Here is a 20,764-nt window from a genome sequence, read left to right as displayed (position 1 = left end):
ATAGCTCTGTAACAGGTAAAAATCAGGTTCTGCATATTAACATCCCTGGTCCTTCCAGCTCTAAAATCGTTTCTCTTCTCACTACTACTACTCAGAGATCCTCTTCACTTTCCTCTCACTGGAATAGCTCCAACAATTTTTAAATTCCTCTTAGATATCTCCCCTCCACTCAAGAGTATATACTCCTCCCTAACAAAAAGACCCCAAAGCTTTCCCTTTATTTACAGAATTTCCAAGCAATGACTATCCCAATCTAGCCCCGAAGAGTAACTTCTAAGCATTTTACTTCTCACAACTTCTCAATAGGAACTCTCAATAGCTGGAGTCACTGGCATCTGAAAATGCCATGTGTATTTCCCCTCCAGCAAAGTTGTGTGGTACCCTGGATGGGCCATTTCTCCCCATTCATCTAGGATTAATCAAATTCTACCCAAACTTCAAAAACCAACTTTACCTGCTCCATGAAGGCTTTAAATCATACAAATCCTCTATATTATTCATTTGGCCCTATTATTGAACTTATGTGATATGAATTCTACTCAACTAGAGTTTAAATCCTTATAAACAGAATTTATATCTTACCCATCTTTATAACTGTCATACAAAAGACAGGCTATTCAATAATGAGGTGTTCAACAGATAAACTGCAACTGCAGAAAACCTCCCATTCAATCATTCCAGCAGAACTGATGGCAGACTTCTGAATGACTTCCAAAAGAAAAGTCAAGGGTTCCACACTTCTCCACTGCTAGGGGCCATTCACTTCACAACAGTACATTATTTAACTTAAACTTAACAATTAAATAATAGTAAGCCTTCACTTCATTTCAGAAACTTTGGCCTAGGGACATTAAGTGATCGAATTCATACAAAAAAGCACTTGTTGAACATGTGCATATAATGTCTATCATATACTAAGCAAACAATAATGGCTAAGATACAATTACTTTAGTCAAGGAATGCACAGTTTGGTTATTATACTAATTATATTTTTAACATATAGGGAGAAGCCACCTAATTAAAATCTCTCCTCATGCAACAAAGCAAGGTGTGCTTTCTTCCATCAGCGTGAATTCCTAAAGATGGGTTAACAATATTGGAACCTCTTATAGGAAGTTAAAAATTGACTTCTCTAGCCTTTATTCCAACAGAGTGAATTTGGAAATGCAGTTGGGATATGTGGTATTATCATGTGGCATCTATTATTCATAGATGAAAATAAACCAATAAGCAAAATAAGGGTCTTATTAATTTAGTCTGTGAAAACTAGTGATATTCGAATAAAACGTTTTCATTGATTGAAAGTTTGAGTTAGTAGTGATAAAACTGCCATCTACTGGATGCTCACTGAACTACCTGAACAACTAGGGCTGATAACTATCTGTACATCCGAGTCAACAAGACAATAATTTTTAAGCCTATAAAAATACCAAGACACAAAACCTCTGTTGACTATATATTTTTCTATACTTAAATTATTAACCGTAATACAGTACTCCAGACCTGTCGCCACTTCTAAAACAGCAGTCCATCTTTTAAATTGACTTCAAAATCCTGAAATGAAACTGAAACTTCTACTTGTAGGTTGTAATTGTATATACTTTATTGTACACTCATCTGTCATTCATTTGACGTTGATACACCCACCATGTGAGGCCGTTAGAGTAACAATACCATTAGAGCAGAATATGCAATAAAGGCTGCGTGTGCATACAATAGTAGGGAACGTATTTCAATTCTGCATAAACATTAGGATCAACAAAATAAATATACATATGTACATAAACATAGATGGTGCTACGTACAACTAAGAAATATCGCGAAACACTGTAATTCAGCGTTATCTGTCAGGCAAACATGATACCAGCTAGTTTCATTTTAAAGAGATGTCCATTTCAGGGTAGAAAACTTTGAACTCGTACTACTCAATGAGCAATTTACTGACAGGTTAAGCGCAGAGAGTACAGTGTTCATATATAGTATTTCTCTCTTAATTCACTGCAATGTTTTGCAAAGTTTTTCTCAATCCCAAAGTCCCAGTTTCGCAGACATTAAGGCCCTATGAACACAGCCTATAACAGGCCTCCCAACCTTCACATAAAGGACAGGTTATTATTAACATCACTATCCTTGCGAAAGCGTGCCCAGGCCTGAAGAACAAGCTCAGCTTTTGCACTAAGCGGTAGCAGGGCCTGTGCGACAGTCAGACCCGGTTCAATACAGACCCCTTCGCCTAGGACCCTGGTTCTGGGGTCGCCGGGGGCGACCACAAACCCCCGCAGTGACCTGGCTGCCTCTACAGATTCCCTCGGAAACGGCATAACTCATGAAGGCAGAGCCAACGGTGACCGAAGGGACTAGGCCGGGCCGGGCCGGAAGCCAAGGCGAGGCCCGGGACGCCCTTGGAGATTAATCCGCTGTATAGCAAGGGCTGCGGGAAGCTGAGGGGCAGCACGGAGGCAGAGCGTGGGAGGAAAGAGAGGTGACCTTTCCTGCTCGGCTTTCCAAATCCGAGCTGGTCCCTAAAGAAGCTCAGCGGGACCCGGCAACCATGCCACAGGGACCAGCAAGAACTTGCAACTCACCTGGGAGCAGAAAGAGCGGCAGCAGGAGCTCCTAGCCAGCCTCACACAGGAAGCAAACGCTGCCTGAGGAGATCGCTTCCGGAGGAGCCGCGGCCCGCCCCCTCGCAGCCAGCGTGCGCGGCCCTCGGCCGTGGGCGCGCAGAGGGCGCGTTTCCGGGTCTTAGGACAGACTCGGGGAGTGGGCGGGAGCGAGGCTGCGCGCCGGATGCTTCACCTGCTGTGTGCCGGACTGAGGCTTTCCGCGAAGCCGCTGTCTGCCCGCAGCTTTCGCCAGGGCTCTGAGTTTAGCTACTGAATCTCGGAGATGGAAATAGGGCAGGCCTCTCTCTATAAAGTACCTGCCGTGCTTGCGGGCTCCGGGTGCAACACTGACAAATCGGGGAGCCTTTTTGAGAGCGCAAAGAAATGCTCTGTGTCCCCCGCAAAGACGTTCTCTCTTGACTCTTTGCTTGATCTCTACTCCCGCCTCTCACCCCCTCAGGCTCCCGGTGCGAACCCGCACGCTGCTGTTCCGTCTGTCCTTTAGCCAAAGCGCTGACGCGCATGGGCACTCCCCACCCTTCACCATCTGCCTTTCAGTTTCTGGGGTGAGCTTACCCTCCTCCCCCATCTCTGCGCTGACAAACACCTGGGGATGGCGCCTGAAAATCCTTAAGCGAAACGACTCTGCAGCCCACCCAGGCAGGCCCGGTAGTCAGGACGGAATAGGACATCTGGTAACAGGTTTTGCATTTCGGTGACTTCCCTTTTTCTTTTACCTCTTCCCCTTTCCAGAATGAGAGACGTGACACAAGAAGTCCCAAGGGACCACACTTGAAAGCCAGTGCCTCCTGAGCACACAGACTGCCAGGGGGCGAGATGACATTAGACACTGTCCCCAGATATAAGAAGCATCACTTCCTTCGGATAGAGGCTGTGAGACTATGAAGTAATGAGACAGTTCCTCTACCCACCTTCCTTGGGAAGGCAGTTTGTGCCTTTCTGCTTTAGGCATCATCTTTGATGGGTAAAAGTTTGCAGCCTGATTGTTGGATTTAGTGAATGCTACCGTTGTTAGAAACTTATGATATTGTAGTGAGGGTAATAGCTACGGTTAATTGAATGTCTACTAGGTGTCAAGCAATGTGTTTCTATGTGGTTCAAATTTAAAATCTAAATTCCTCAAACCCCCCCCCCCCAATTCTCTAAAATAGCCATTATTTTCTCCCTTTTTATAGATGAGCAAATCTTAAAGCCTAGAGAAATAAACTTTCCTAAATTCATATACCTGATAAGTGCAAAATTTCATTGGAACCTAAATCTACTTCAAAACGTGCACTTTACATTTTCTCTTTGAAACAGTAATTTCATTCCAGTTAAATTTAAAAATTTACTTGATGGAGGTAAGGCCATGAAATGACAAAATCATAAGGCTTTAAAGGGTAAGGATGGGATGACGAGATGCATGAATGTTTAAAAACTATGATTGGGTTCATTGACAAGAATCAAAATGGAATTTAATACTGTAAGTGGCTCATGTTTTACATCCATGTCTTTCTGGCTGTGTATATGTGTACATTCATAATATAATTTTTAAAAAAGTTGTTATGAAGCTAGCTGTGGGAATACTAGACTGATTATTTAGAGAAGGAGATAAAACTTTGAGAAGAACAGGATGGTTATGAGACCAGGACAATGTTTACAAAAAAACACAAGTCTTAGCAGTCTTAGAAGATTCTCCACAGGGTCCCTCAGGATGATCCTCAATCTGAGTCATTGCTTAGGATGCTCATTGGAACATGCCTTGGCAGAGGTAAAAGGTGGAGGTTACTGAAGGAAAGAACTTTAGGTTTTGGGGCCCACTAGGGTAATCACATCTACTGATATGGAAAATGAGCTGAGGAATGCAAGATGGCAATGGATTTCCATCATTCACTGAGTGAAACTGGGTCACTTAAGAACCTCACCTGCCTTACTCTAAGTACCAGGGTGACCAACCGACCCAGTTTGTCTGACATTAAGGGGATATTGGGGACATAGGATTTTCAATGCTAAAAGAGGGAAAGTCTCAGGCAAACCATGATGAGTAGGTCACTCTACTAGGGACCTTCTAAGTGAACTCTAGAATGAGGTGGAGCTCTCCATATGGTTGCCTCTAGTCTCAATTCGTCTGCCTAATACCTGAGGAATGACTGCACAGGAAAGGAAATTGTTGGATACAGTAATCAAGACTGACCGTAAAGAGTCTACATGCCCCCAAATAAATGTGGCTTGCTCATCCTTTTTTGAATGGTTTGACTATAAACGAAGTGCCTATATTTATACCTTTTGAACCTAATTTTCATTTAGCAAATCCTTAGGAAGCCTCCTATGTCCAGGCCTGAAGACATCAAATTACTGCCTTCCCACATGTCATGCTCGCTCATTTCCAGCGATCACTAAATCAACTAGGTTCTTCCAGAATAGAGCCGAGTGAACATATGCTTTTCATCCCAGGATAGCTTTATATAATCCCTGGCAGCACAAAACACCATATTTGGCCCACAGTAGGGGCTCAATAAATAATTCATTATGTGTAATATTAATCAGGAAATTATAATAACAGATTTTTAAAAATAGACTTTCTAGGCCTTCCCTCTGTGATTGTTAGAATCAAGATATTAAAAATACTTATTGTATTTATTATAGAAAGGTTTTTTCTAACCAATGCCTCATAAAGCAGTTTATGGCAGTTCTCCCCACATGGAACTGAATTTTGTTTTGTTTTTGTTAGAGTTGGGGGGTGTGGTTAGTTTCCTCTGCAGCCAAGGTCAGTCAATGCACCAGACCCTGAAGGGAAGGGATTCCTTAGATTAGGGTTCTCAAATTTCGTTGTGTGTCTATTCTGTTGGACAACTTGGCAAAATGCAGATTCTCAAGTCCCAGCCTTAGAGGCTCCCACTTAATGGCTCTAGGTTTTGGCCCAGGGATTTGCATTTTGAGATGATTCGGATATAGGCAGTTTTGGGCCACACTTTGAGAAACTCTGCCTCACTCAGTGATGATTTTAGATGTATTTTTGCAAAAGTCTTTAATGCCCCAGCCCAAAAAAGCCGATCTGATCAGCTGAACCATTAAGCCAGCTGGCATATATCAAGAAATCAAAGCAAGGAAGCCCCATGATGAAATTTAGAATAAAATCTCTTTGGAAGGAAAAACAAATCTGAAATCTTTGGATAAGTAAACACAATAAACCTGACCCTATTCATTGCTTATTAGAAATGATTCACTTGACAGTGATTTAAAGAGCAGAACTCCAACAAATAGATAAAATTATATAGCAGTAATTATGCTAGTATAATAGTCACTTAGTAACCTTGGTTCTTTTTAAAATATTTCATCAGAAAAGAATAACGTTAATTATTATTTTGACAAGTTAAGTTAAATAGAATGGGTGGAGAAAGAAAAGTAAAGCAAGAATATGATGTTGTACCTGAAGCCATGAAAGCACTGAGAAAGACCAAGATTAAGTGCTTGAAGCTCCAATAGAAAGATAAGATGGAACCAAGGCAAAAGTAATGGAAAATTAAAATTTCAACAGATTGGAGGAGTGGAAAGATGAATTGATAGCTCCATTCTATAAAAAGCACAGAGAGCTAAAATACACAACTGTGAAGTTCAAAGAACATTTTGTTGTAAATCTAATTTTCATGTTTATATGTTTTTAAACTTTACACATTATTTAAAATGAGTATATATAAAATTGAGTGTATATGTAATTTCCTCATGTTATCAGAGTAGCACTAATCCACAAATAATCTTCAATTGCTACATAATCCTTTTTCTCGAGCACTACTGCCAACTGTGCATTTTTTTTGCAGTTTATGCTATCCAAATGTTTTCTAGAACTTAGAAATTTATTTTAAACCCACGCTATTTTGTTGTTTAGCTTTAATATAGAACTGAAAATATACTGTTCAAGTGATACTATATGTGAATAACCAGGATTGGTTAAAACAAGGAATTGTTTGGGAAGATGTCTAACACTGTAGCCTCATTAGCAAAAGTGTTGAGGAATAGATGAAAGAGTAATCTTCCGAGGATTCATTTGGGAGCTTCTTAAATGCTCTTCTGTGTGGTTTTTTAAATGAGAAAGGAGATGGGAGGCATAAGCTAAGAATAACAAAGATATGAATTATCAGCCAAAATAGGAGAAACAGTAGTTAAAACATTAATTCTCAATTCCTGTGACAGCAGATTGATAGATGAAGCATGAAACAAGACCAGATGCTGTGGTTTTCAGGATGCACTTGGCTTCCCGTCCTTTATAACCTGGAGCATTTTTTGCTGTAAGTAGGTCACTTGCTTGCTCTCATTTACCTGATTCTAGGAAAATGCCCTTGAAAGTATTTGGAAAATAATGTGTGCTGGTGCTTAATATTTTAAAAATTAAGATTACATAAACCCTTTTCCCCCCTCTGTTTCTCTATTACCCAGAATAACTTGTAACCTTGAAGCGTATGTAAAACTAAAATGGACAAGAATTTGAGATCTTTTATTTTCTAAGCAGAAATGCACTGAAATTTGAATCTGTTCTGTTAGCTCCCATAATTCACTGTGCTTAGCAATGGTGTAGTACTCATCTCACAGAATTAGAGTTTAAGTTTCTGTGTTCTCCTATCAGATGTGAACTTCTCTTGGAAAGAGAATGCCCGGGACATAGGAGGAGCTCAACAAATATTTTAATTAATTGACTTTCCCCCCCAAATCTGACATATCTAATGGGACTCTTCAGGCTCCATTCCTGTAGATTTAACCTGACTGGGGTGGGGTGGGTGGGGGGAGAGGAAGGAAAGACAAAAGATTTAAAGATAGGACTCGTGGAATCAAACCATTTTACTGACCATAATTATATTATTCTCCTGTCTTAACAGGTCTGTTCCTGATGTGTCCAGAGACCAGTCCCATCAAAGTGAGTCTTGCTATCCATAAGGTTTGAGAACATGGACATTGTTGCCCAACAGACCTGGGTTTGAATGTGAGATCTGTTACTTAGTAGTTCTATGACTTTGGGCAAGTAATTAAGCTCCCTAGACTCAATTTTCTTATCTTTAGTGTGGGCACAATAACAGTACACATGCCGTGGAGGTGCAGTGAGAATTAAATAAGACAATGTGAGTAAAGTGCTGAGCTCTATGCCTGGCACTTAGCAAGTGCTCAGTAAACATGCTCTTCTACTACCTGGGATGATAGTTTCATTATACTATGAAGTGATCTTCTTGCATTTACAGAAGGCTGTAAGGACAAAGATTCCTTCATATCTCCTTAGTGTCTGCATGAAGACTCCACCTCTCAAGTTTTCCACCATGGCACCTTGTCTGAGAATGTTTATCTTCTCTGACTTGTGAAGAGGCCATGCCTCTTTGTCTCTTTGACCTCTTGGTTCCTTCATTCTAAATCTTAATATGCACCTCTGGCTGAGTCTTACTGATTAGCAGTCTATAAATCATTTAGGTTAGTTATATAAAACCTATAAGATTCCATCTTTGTGACCCCTAGACAATTAAGTTTAAAATATTGATCAATCCATGAAAATAACTCTCTGGATATTTCTCAGTTCACTGAAGACCATCATTAATATTGGCTGTAGTTCCCATCTGTCTAATATGAGCCATTTATTGAGCCTATGGTCCTTGCTCTCATGGAGTTCTAAAGACTAACACATCTTATAAAAATGCACGTCCTCATAGAGCTATTGATATATATTTTTTAAAGCTAGAGGTTTATCCTATATTTCATCTGCATTCATTATTTTTGTAGGGAAAACTTCCTTACTCAGATTGCTGAGTGGGCTTTTTGCAAGGAAAAGAAATTAATTCAATGGATAAAAGTGAGATGCTGAAACAGATTAGAGATTTTAGAGGTCGATACTTTGCCTGTCTTATCTTTTCTTTGCCAACTACAACCTTCTTATTATCCCTGGGGACTATCATAATATCAGAGCTGCTATTCTTCATATAAAATTTAATTCAGTTGAGCACATCATGTTGTTAAAAATATTTACTATGTGCAACTCACGGAAATGCTCCTGAAATTGAGGGAATTTTACTGAGCAAAAGAAATGATATATTCTGTTCAGAAACTGAATGCATAGCTTCCAAAGGCAAAACTTGCTGATTTTAGATGTTAAGAGTGGGCTATCTACTAGACCTTCTTTCACTACACAGAGGCCCAACAGTAGTGCACTGGCAAGCTAACGTTAAAATTGCTCTCCCTGCGGCTGGCCTGGTGGCGCAGCAGTTAAGTTCACACGTTCTGCTTTGCTGGCCCGGCCCGGAGTTCCCCAGTTCGGATCCCAGGTGCGGACGTGGTGCCACTTGGCAAGCCATGCTTTGGTAGGCATCCCACATATGGGGTGGAGGAGGATGTTAGCTCAGGGCCAGTCTTCCTCAGCAAAAAGAGAAAGATTGGCAGCAGATGTTAGCTCAGGGCTAATCTTCCTAAAAAAAAAAAAATTGACCCCTCTGCCTTTTTATTGTCAGTGTTTTGGAAGCAGAAAAACAAAAACAGAAGGGTAAGAAAAAGAAAGCGAAGTCTGTAACTTGAGTTACAAAAGTGTAGGAAACAAGTATACTATCAGTGCTCAAAGTCCCATTCAACTTCAAAATAGTATACCTGATAGTTTCACAAACCTTTTCTACTTTTACTTTCTACTTTCTAGTCTCTGTTTATCAAGTTTAAATACTAGAACATTCTAAGAGCTTTGAATGCCTGAATAAGGCCCAGTGCCAGAGGTATGCCACACACCCATTTCTTTATATCTTCTGAGTTCGCAGGTAAACAAGGGATCAGAAAAAGGGATAGTAAAGGAAAGGAGTCAAAGAGGTTGACTCCTCAACAGTGTTTTCTTCTTCATGGTGTTTTGCAAAAAGCTGAAAAGATTCTTTTTTTTTTTTAGTATGCTTTTTTTGGTGAGGAAGATTGGCCCTGGGCTAACATCTGTTGCCAATCTTCCTCTTTTTTTTCCTCCCCAAAGCCTCAGTACATAGTTGTATATCCTAGTTGTAGGTCATTCTAACTTTTCTATGTGGGATGCCACCAAAGCATGGCTTGGTGAGTAGTGTGGAGGTTTGTGCCCAAGATCCGAACCGGTAAACCCAGGGCCACTGAAGCAGAGCATGCAAACTTAATCACTCAGGCACAGGGCCAGAGCCCATAACGATTCTTAACCAGCTGAAAGCATTAGAATTCTGTCTAGTTATTCTTGAACCTCTGGCTGGACAGTGTTCCTTCCACATTCTGATCCATCTTTCATTCAGTCCTTCTTATGCTAGATAAACTGGCTTTCCATAGTTTATTATCATGCTGTCCTCATAGGCTAGTAAGAAGCCTCCCCCATCCCTTCCTTGGGACTCCTGGAAGTAAACAGGAAAACAATTTAAGTGAATGATGTCTAAAGCCATGAAATACAGTAAGTGTTTGAGGGGTTTTTGAGAAGGGAGAATTAATAATCATATTTCTTCACTTGAGTGAATCAAGGATTTCCAGCACACCAACTCACACTCATAAGCCAAAAGCAGAAGATAACTAAAAATCATCTGCAGGGATGGGGCTGGCCCCGTGGCCAAGTGGTTAAGTTCACGCGCTCCACTGCAGGCGGCCCAATGTTTCGTTGGTTCGAATCCTGGGTGCGGACGTGGCACTGCTTATCAAGCCATGCTGAGGCAGCGTCCCACATGCCACAACTAGAAGGACCCACAATGAAGAATATACAACTATGTACCAGGGGGCTTTGGGGAGAAAGAGTAAAAAAATAAAATCTTAAAAAAAAAAAAAACCTCTATGGGGGGACATTTCCTCCTCATTCCATAGGAAGATGGTGTTCATGACACGCCAGTTTAATGTTCATCCCCAAATTCTGTTTCTGTACCCAATACAAGAAAGTATTGCCAAGTACAAAGTGTTGGGTAGATGAGGAACAAACACAGCCTCTGTCAAAATAGTTTGAAGCATGCAAGATGCAGATTATTGAGTATTTGAGATATTCTAAGTTATTAAAGACCTAAATGAGAGGGTGGGCTCTGTGACCTGTCACATGTCAGTTAGCCTTTCTGAGTTTCCTCCTCTGAAATTGGGATAGTTCTACCAACTTTATAATTTGATGATTCTGTGATTCATTCTGACCTGAATGTGGGAGAACTTTTGTTTGAATTTTCTCCCTCTTTGGAACCAACAAATGAATACTAAATTTGAACTCTAGGTTTGGTAGTATAGCTTAAAACATTAACGTATGAAGATTTCTAAGATTTGTGGTGTACTCTTCAACTGCTACTTGGCCAGTCATGGTTTTGTCACAATGTGGTTTCATATTTGTATGCCTAAATTTTAAAATCTGTGATCTCTGTGTATGTATGTATGGTTAAATTTAGTTCCTTTAAATCAAAGAACTTACCTACGGTTATCTCTGCCCTCCTCTCCACCCCTTTCCCAACCTTGTAGTCAGAGGGTGAAGAAAGAGGAGATCTGCTATTCTCTACCCTCTCGATATATGATGAGTGGAGGATGACAGTAGGAGACTGGGCCTAGAAAAATCATGCCCTTCTTTTCTGGAAAGACCAAATGGCCACTGAGAATGTTGTGAAGGCTTGCAAAAATGATACCAGTGAGAAAGCAAATACAAGAAAGCATTAAATATCAATTCAGTAAGGGTGCATCAAGAACTTTAAAAAAAGAAGTGTGGTTAATATAAAATAAACCCCATCTTCTCGAGCAGATCATGGCTTTCAGAATGTGAGCTCATGAACAACTGAGGGAAAAGATTCTTTTCTGCTTTATTATCAATTTTATTGTTTTATTCTCTTGTAAATTCCCTATTTTCTGTGAAACCTTGAAATTGCCAATGAAGGTTTTATCTAACGTGGCACTTTTCAGGAATATAACCATCACCACCCCCAGTTGGTGAGAGATTACTGTAACAAATTCTAAAAATGCTCACACAGATTCTCATGAATCATGTTTTAATTGAGAGTTAGCCAAAGAGGAAGAGTGGCGAGGTTGGGACATAGATTTATCTCTACTTATGTAGAGCTACTTTTATTAAGAGAAAAAACATTTTACCTCTTTTTTTAAATCTCACTCTCTAGGAAGTAAATTCAGGAGTCAGAAACTCCATACGTGTTCTGCATAGTCCAATTTATTGTTAATTTCATTGTCTATTGACACACTGGGTGGTTTGTTATTTTGGAACACATCTGTCTCACAGAGGTAACAAACCAACATTAAGAAAGGTAAGATACATGCGTCTTTTTCCTTGATAAAGACACCTGCTCCGGTGTTAGAGAATTGGTTATGGAAGATCTAGATATATATCTAGGAAGATCTAATTTCAAGGAATCACACTCTTTCAGAATTGAAAGGAATATTAAATATCATTGAATCTTCAACCAAAGGCAGTGTGGAATTGTAGAAAGAATGTGTGCTATGGAATTAGAGGACCTGGATCAAATCATAGCTTTGCTGCTTACTAGCTGTGTGTTTTGGGCTATTTATTTATTTATTTCTGAGGAAGATTCACCCTGAGCTAAGATCCGTGCCAGTCTTCCTCTATTGTTTAGTATATGGGCCTCCAGCACAGCATGGTCACTAACGGAGCAGTGTAGGTTCACACCTGGGAACTGAACCCAGGCCACCGAAGTGGAGTGCCCCGAACTTAACTACTAGGCCACTGGGGCTGGCTCTTGGGCAATTTATTTAACCTCTCTGGGCCTGAGTTTCCTCACCTATGAAATGGAGATAGTGACTCCATTATAGGGTTGGTGAGAGGATTGAAGATAATGTATGTAAAGGATCTGGGACAGCCATCGTAAGTATTTAGTAAATAATTGTGGTAGTTGTGATCATAACTGTCCTACCAACTGGTCATTAAAGTGACCATTCCCAGTGACATGGAATTAGTAACTGTTCAGGAAGCCCATCTCACATTTGGAGAGCTCTTCAGTGTTAGTTCTTCCTTTTACTGAGCCTAAATCTTTTCCCCTATAACTTTTACACACTGTTCTCATTCTCGCCAGTGGAACTACACAGATTAAGTCTGTGTAACTTGATTAAGCGTGTAATCTAGAATGGAATATACGCTTTAAGGGTGGTGTGACCAATGTGGATACTATAGATTTATCAACACAATTTAGGGTCAAAATAGCTTCCTTTTCCTGGCACCTACCCTTTTGATACCTATTGAATTTGCTGTTAATTAAAGCCTGTTCATCTTCTTCACTAGAGTTGTAGCCAAAGCTTGAGTCCCACGTGCTGTGCCTGTCATAGTTTAGAGGGAGAGACTCAGGTGCAGAACCTTACAATTAAATCTTTATCATATTGGTTAATAAACTGATAAAATTCCATCTGATTCATGCAAATACAATTTGAGTATTTAATTAGCTATGATGTCATGTGGCATACCTGTAAGGTAATGTAACTGACAAATGGACAAGAACTTAACTGCATTTTGTTTAACAAACACTTATATAGCTTTTAATATGTGCCAGGCACTGTTCTAATTGCTTTACATATATTAACTCATTTAATTCTCACTCATAATAACCCTATGTAGAAGTACTATTATTATCCTCAGATAAGGAAACTGAGGCACAGAGAGGGTAAGTAATTTGTCTGAGGTCAAATGGCTAGTAAGTGGCAGAGCTAGGATTTGAACCAAGCTGTCTAGTTCCAGAGCCTGTGTTCATACTCATTATGTCCTGTTCTCAAACTTGTCAAAATTAAAAAAAATTCTGGGGGCTGGCCCAGTGGCGCAGCAGTTAAGTGCGCACATTGTGCTTTGGAAGCCCGGGGTTTGCCAGTTCGGATCCCGGGTGCGGACACGGCACCACTTGACAAGCCATGCTGTGGCAGGCATCCCATGTATAAAGTAGAGGAAGATGGGCACAGATGTTAGCTCAGGGCTAGTCTTCCTCAGCAAAAAGAGGAGGATTGGCAGCAGTTAGCTCAGGGCTAATCTTCCTCCAAATAAAAAAAAAAAATTCTGTTACATGGGCTATTAGGGCTCCTTAAAAGCAAGAAAAGCATGATGAATTAGTACTCTTGGATCCACAACCTCTAAACTTTATAAAAGCACTATTAGAGAATATCTTTTGAGTTGCTTTGGATTTGATTTACGATAATACAAAATGTTGACTGGAAGCGATATTTAGCTCCATTCTAAGCAAGACTAGGTTTCTAATAATGTTTCATTTTATATTTCAACTATATAATTGAGAAGGAATTGATGAATGCCTCTGAATTTTGATCTTCTGATATGTACTTATTCTGATAAAAATTGTCTTTGAATATTAAAACAGCAATACATCATATTTGAGTTTTATCTTTAAATTAACATATGGTAAAATTGTGTGTTTATATGCATGTGTGTACAGTTCTAGGAGTTCTCATACAGTAGATTCATATAACCACCACCGAAATGAAGGTACATAACAATTCCATTATCCTAAAAAACTCCCTAGTTTTACCCCTTTGTATTTACTTCCTCATCCCCTGGTAACCACAGATCTGTTCTCTATTGCTGTAGCTTTGTCTTTATGAAAATGCCATATAAATTAAAGCATATAGTATATAACCTTTTGAGACTGGCATCTTTTACTTAGCATGTCTGTGAGATTCATCCCAGATGTTGCATATGTCAATAGTTCATTCATTTTTATTGCTGAGTAGTATTCCGTTGTAGAGAGATACCACAGTTTGTTCACTCATTGAAGGGCATTTAGGTTGTTTCTAGTTTTTAGCAATTATGCGTAGAACTGCTATAAACATTTGTGTGTACGTTTTTGTGGGAACAAAAGTTTTTATTTCCTTGGAGTAAACACCCAGGATTGGTATTGCTAGGTCATACAATAAGAATATTTTTAACTTTATGAGAAACTGCCAAACTGTTTTCCACGATGGCTGTACCATTTTTTAATTTCCATGAGAATGTATGAGCATTCCATTTGTTCTGCATCCTCACCAGAACTTGATATTATCAATATTTTTAATTTTAGCTATTCTTATAGGTGTCTCATTGTGGTTTTAATTGGCATTTCCCTAATGGCAAAGATATTAACATCTTTTCATGAGCTTTGCCATCTATTTGCCATCTGTTTATTCACTGTGGTGAAGTGTCTGGTCAAGTCTTCTGCTCATTTTAAAATGGGGTTCATTGTTCTTATACTGTTGAGTTTGAGAATTCTTTATATATTCTGGATATAAGGCCTTTACCAGTATGTGATTTGGAAATATTTTCTTCTAGTCTGTAACCTACCTTTTTATTCTCTTATCAGTGTCTTTTGTAAAGTTTTAAATTTTGATCAAATCCAATTTGTCAATTTTTTTCTTTTATGGATAGTGTTTTTGGTGTCGTGTGTGAGAGCTGTTTGCCTAATCCCAGATTATGAAGACTTTCTCTGAGTTTTTCCTAAAAATGTTATAGTTTTACATTTTACACTTAGATCTATGATACATTTTGAATTAATTTTTGTATAAGGTGTGAGTTTTAGGCTGAGGTTCACTTTTACGTTTACGAATGTCTAATTGGTCCAACACCATTTTTTGAAAAGTCTATCGTTTGGACCTTTGTCCAAAATCAGTTGGCCATATTTGCGTGGATCTGCTTCTGGCCTGTTTGTTCTGTTCTGCTGATCTAAGTGACTATCCCTTGACCAATACCACAGTCTTGGTTAATCTAGTGCAATATAAAATCTGGTAATGTGATTCCTCCAAATTTATTCTTCTTTTTCAAACTTATTTTGACTTTTCCAGTTCCTTTCAATTTTTATATTAATTTTAGAATTAGCTTGCCTATTTCTACAAAAATTCTGCTGGAATATTTAATGGAATTGAGTTAAATCTATACATCAATTTCGGGAGTTGATGTATAGAACACGGTATGTCTTCCTGTTTATTTCTCTTCTTTGATTTCTTTCATTAGTGTTTTGTAGTTTTCAGCATATAGACCCTATTCATGTTTTGCTAAATTTATTTCTAAGTATTTCAATATTTTTTGGAGCTATTGTAAATGGTATTGTTTTTAAAATATCAGTTTCAGTTGTTCATTGCTGGTATACAGATATGAAATTATTTTTGTATTTTTACTGTATATCTTGTGACCTTACTTAATTCAGTTTTAGGAGGTGTTTGGTTTCAATCGATTTCAACTTTTGGTTTCAATCATGTCAAATGCAAGTAGGGACATTTATATTTCTTTCTTTCCAATCTGTATGCCTTTTATCTCTTATTCTTGCCTTCTTATACTGGCTAGGAATTCTAGTATATCGCCAAATAGCAATGGAGAGAGAGGACATCCTTTCCTTGTTCCTGATATTAGGATGAAAGCATTTAGTCTTTCACCACTAAGTATGTTATTAGATGTTGGCTTTTTGTACATGACCTTTATGAGGTTGAGGAAATTCCCATCTTAGTTAGCTGAGAATTTTTTTTTTGAAAGGATGTTGAATTTTTTCAAATGCTATTTCTGCATCAATTGATATGATTATGTAGTTTTTCTTTAGTCCATTAATATAGTGGATTACATTAATTGATTTTTCAAATATTCAAGCAGCCTTGCCTTTTCAGGACAAGCCTCACTTAGTTGAGATGTATATATATATATGTATATGTATATATATATATTTTTTTTTAAATACCTCTGGGTTCAATTTCCTAAGATTTTTTAAATTTTTGTATCAATGTTTATGAGAGATATTAACCTATAGTTTTCTTTTCTTATACTGTCTTTGTCTGGCTTTGGTATCAGAGCAATGCTGGTTTTATAAAAATGAGTTGGGAAATATCCCCTCCTCCTCTATTTTCTGGAAGAGTTTATGTAGAAATGTATCATTTCGTCTTTAAATGTTTAATAGAATTTTACGGAGTAACCATCTAGGCCTGGGAAATTTTTTGAAAAGAATTTTAACTATGAATTCAATTTCTTTATAGTTACAGGATCCTTCAGGTTATCTGTTTTCTCTGTGATGAGTTTTGGTAGTTTTTTTTCCAAGGAATTAGTCCGTTTCACTGAAGGTGTCATATTTATGCATGTAGAGTTGTTCATAGTATTCCCTTATTATCCTTTTAGTGTCTAAAGGGTCTACGGTGATGTTCTCTTTCATTCCTGATATTGATAATTTGTATCTTTTCTTTGTTAAGATTTATGAATTTCATTGATCTCAAAAAAACAGTTTATTTCATTGATTTTTCTCTATTAATTTTCTGATTCTAATTTCATTCATTTCTGCTCTTAATTTTTTAAATTTCCTTCCTTCTGTTTGATTTGGTTTTATTTTGCTCCTTTTTTTCCCTTAGTTTTTTAAAGATCAGTGATTTGAGACCTTTCTTCTTTTTCGATGTAAGCATTTAATGCTGTAAATTTCCCTTTAAGCACTGCTTTAACTGAATCCCACAAATTTTAATATGTTGTGTTTTCATTTTTATTCAGTTCAGAATTTTTTTTACATTTCCTTTTTGACTTCCTCCATAATCCATGGATTATTTAGAAGTGTACTGTTTACAAATGTTTGGAGATTTAAAAAAAATTTTGTTAATCCTAGTTTAATTCCATTATGATTTCAATTCTTTCACTTTTTTTAGGCTGGTATTATGATCCGTATATTGTTTGTCTTGATGAATGCTCCGTGTACATTTAAAATAATGTGTGTTCTGCTATTTTTGGGTGGAGTAATCTTTAAATATCTACTGGATCTGTAAATATCTGTTGGGTTGATGGTATTGTTCAGCTCTTCTATATCCTTGCTGATTTTCTGTTTACTGGTTCTATCTGTTGCTGAGAGGAGAGTGTTGAAGTTTCCAAATATAATTATAGATTTGTCTGTTTCTCCTTTCAGTTCCGTGAGGTTTTGATTCTTGCATTTTGTGATGTCTTTCTTAATCTCTGGTAGTTTTCTTTCCTCAGAAGTCTACTTTGTCTGATACTAATATAGCTATTTCTGCTTTGTTTTGATTAGTGTTCACATGACATATATTCTTTCATCCTTTTGTTTTTAACACACATATTTCAATATATTTGAGTTCAGTTTTTTGTAGACAATGCATAACTAGGTCATGTTCCTTGTATCCATTCTGCCAATACTTGTGTTTTGATTGGAATGTTTAGACTATTTCCATTTAATGTAATTATCGATATATTTGGATATAGGTCTACCTCTTTATTTGTTTTCTGTTGGTTTCCTTTTTTTCTGTCCTTTTTCCATTTTCTTTTTCCTGCCTTCTTTTGGAACATTTGAGCATTTTTTAGTTTTCAATTTTATCTATTGTGTTTTTGGCTATATATCTTTGTAAAATAATTTTTACTGGTTGCTCTTGGGATTAAAATATAAATATTTAATTTTCCAAAATCTACTTAGAATCAATATATCTAACTATTTCAAGTGGAATGTAGACATCTTCTCATCATTTAGATCCTGTTACCCTATCCTCTTTATGTTGTAGTTGTCTTATGTATTACATTTACATACACTGGAAACCCCATCAGACAATGTTATCATTTTTGCTTTCAAATGTGAAATATATTTTAAGGAATTCAAGAGGAGAATAGTCTCTTATATTTACCTAAATGTTTACCATTTTTGTTGTTCCTCCTTTTTTCCTGATGTTCCAAGTTTCCTTATGGTATAATTTCCTTCTGTCTAAAGAACTTCCTTTAGTAATTCTTTAGAGCAGGTCTGTTGGCAATGAATTCTCTTTGTTTTCCTTCCTTGAGAATGTGTTTATTTCAACTTCATTCATGAAGGATATTTTTGCTGGATTTAGAACTCTGGATTGATAGGGTTTTTGGTTTTTTTCTTTTTTTTGCAGGACTTCAAGTTGTTCTGCTTCATTCTACCCTCTATGATTTCTTAGGAGAAATCTCCAGTCATTTGAATTGTTGTTCCCTTATAAATAATGTGTTGTGGGTTTTTTTCTTCCTGCTTTCAAGATTTCTTTTTGTCTTCTATTTTCAGCAGTTTGATTATTATGTGTTTGGGCATGGATGTCTTTGGGTTTATCCTGTTTATAATTCACTGAGCTTCTTAAATCTGTAAGTGTATGTTTTTCACCAAATTTGGAAATTTTCAGTCATTTTTTTTTCAAATGTTTTTTAGTGCATTGTATTCATTCTCTTCTTCTTCTGGACCTCCGCTGACATGAATATTAGATGTTTTGGTTATGTCCCACTAGTCTGTGAGGTGCTATTCATTTTTTTCCCAATGTTTTTTCTCTTTGTTGTTCAGATTGAGTAATTTCTGTTGAGTTATTTTCAAGTTCATTGACTCTTTCCTGTGTCATCTCCCTTCTGTGATTGAGCCCATTCAATGAGTTCATTATTTTGGTTATTGTATCTTTCATTTCTAAAATTTCAATTTAGTTCTTTATATCTTCTCTTTCATTACATTCTTTTTTTAAAAGTATTTTTCCCTTACTTCCTGGTGTACTTTTATAATAAATGCTTTAAAGCCTTGATTAGCTAATTCCAGTGTTTTTGTCATCTCATCATTGATGTCTGTTTACTGTCTTTTCCCATGTGAGAAGTGATTTTCCTGGTTCTTTGTATGCTGAATAATTTTTAATTGTATCCCAGCCATTTAAAATGTTATAAGACTCTAGGTTTTGTTTAAATCCTATGAAGGATATTGATATTTTTCTTTTCGCAGGCAATAGGGCTGGTTGAGTTCAGGCCACAAATTCCAACAGACCTGTATGTTATGGTTTCAATGTCCGTTCTGTTTTCAGAGCATTTGCAGTACTATTTGTATCTATCTCCTGTGTGTGCCACCACTCAGTGATCAGTCTAGGACATGTATGGTGGTCCTTTAGTTCAGTCTCAAAGTCTTTGGTATGCTGTTTAGGATAAGATCTATCCTTGTGTAGCTTGAGGGTGAGCCTGGGAGTTTATAATCAACTTATCTGTTACTTTCCTGAGGTCCCCCTCTTCATGATCTCTGGTACTTTCTAGTTCCCTGGACTTCCTTTTTTGGGCCTACAGCCAAAATGCTAGTGTTTAGTTATCCTTCTCTGCTGCATACTTTCTGGGACTGTGCCATGTCCAAGGCCAAGCAGTGGAAGGACAGAGAGAAAGAACACAGTTGGCATTGTGCCCACCCTCTTGGAACCACATCTTCTCCATAGAGGAAAGTTTCCTTCCCTTAGAGATTTTGGTGCCAATGGGTCCCCACTGCTACTGCAGTCATTACCACTGCTTGGCTACCAGGATTTCCTGCGGTCTGGTGCACTAGAGAACAAGAGAAGAGCACAAAAACCATCCAGATTTCCCTCATGCTCTCTGAGCATTAGGAGATGCGTTTCCTACTCCTTTAGCCAGAACTGGAGGCTTCTCCTGGACCTTTCTCTGTCAGTGTCCTGGTGCCCATTCTGAGATTCACGCTGCCTTAAGTCTAGACCAGGGGATTCTGGTGGGGGGGAAAAACAAAACAGAAAACTCACTGCTGATTCAGTGGTGCTTTGAATTCTGCTCTTCCCCAGTTCACCTGCTACTATTTACCTTCCAGAGTCCTCAAATAGCTGTTCATGTGTTCCATCCAGGTTTTATAGTTACGTTCAGTGAGAAAAACAAGATGGAGTGTGCTTACTCCAGCTTACCCAGAACTGCAATAATATATCATATTGAAATTGCTATTATCGACTGAATGGCAGTGTCCCTCCGAGATTCACATATTGAAGCCCTAACTCCCAAGTACGATGGTGTTTGGAGATGGGGCATTAGGGAGGTAATTAGGGTTAGATGAGGTCATAAAGATGGGGCCCTCATCATGGGATTAGTACACTTATTAGAAGAGATACCAGAGCTTGCTCTCTCTCTCTCTTCTTCCTCCTTCCTTCTTTTCTTCCCTCCCTCTCTGCCTTGTGAGGACACAGTGAGAAGGTGGCCATCTACAAGGCAGTAAGAGAGCTCTCACCAGGAATTGAATTGGCTGAATTGATCTTGGACTTCAGAGACTCCAGAACTGTGAGAAAATAAATTTCTGTTGTTTAAGCGACCCAGTCTATGGTATTTTGTTTCGGCAGCTTGAGCTGACTAATACAGTTATGAAAATATTCATGAAAAAATTCATGGCACAACATATTGTGTTACTCTTCCCAATTCAACCACCACTTTTCCCCATAGTTCTACCTGAACATATTTTGTGCAAGATTTATTAACAATTTATACTTAGCTGAATATC

At 38.0% G+C, this 20,764-nt stretch overlaps 1 protein-coding gene and 1 long non-coding RNA gene across 7 annotated transcripts in view; one reads left to right on the top strand and one right to left on the bottom strand.

Moving 5' to 3' along the window:
* Positions 1-3,109, bottom strand: part of ATAD1 (ATPase family AAA domain containing 1) — a 55,943-nt gene extending 52,834 nt beyond the window's left edge. The window contains exon 1 of one of the 2 annotated variants that reach the window (XM_014864356.3): positions 2,586-3,109. The gene's annotated coding sequence lies outside the window, so the exon portion shown is untranslated. The remainder of the gene's footprint in view (positions 1-2,585) is intronic. The other variant, XM_044754882.2, reaches the window with a different exon arrangement.
* The window catches only part of LOC123279501 (uncharacterized), a 33,146-nt gene continuing 15,466 nt past the window's right edge, over positions 3,085-20,764 (top strand). For 2 of the 5 annotated variants that reach the window (XR_011495072.1, XR_011495071.1), the window contains exons 1-3: positions 3,170-3,308; positions 6,801-6,892; positions 7,478-7,515. This is a non-coding gene — a long non-coding RNA (uncharacterized lncRNA). Of the gene's footprint in view, positions 3,309-6,797; positions 6,893-7,477; positions 7,612-7,834; positions 7,911-20,764 lie in introns of those variants that run through there. The other 3 variants (XR_011495073.1, XR_011495074.1, XR_011495070.1) reach the window with 3 other exon arrangements.

Source organism: Equus asinus, chromosome 2 (assembly GCF_041296235.1).
Source record: "Equus asinus isolate D_3611 breed Donkey chromosome 2, EquAss-T2T_v2, whole genome shotgun sequence".
Classification (NCBI taxonomy): domain Eukaryota; kingdom Metazoa; phylum Chordata; class Mammalia; order Perissodactyla; family Equidae; genus Equus; species Equus asinus.
The sequence above is the reverse complement of the archived record's forward strand: the minus strand, read 5'-3'. Positions and strand labels throughout refer to the sequence as shown.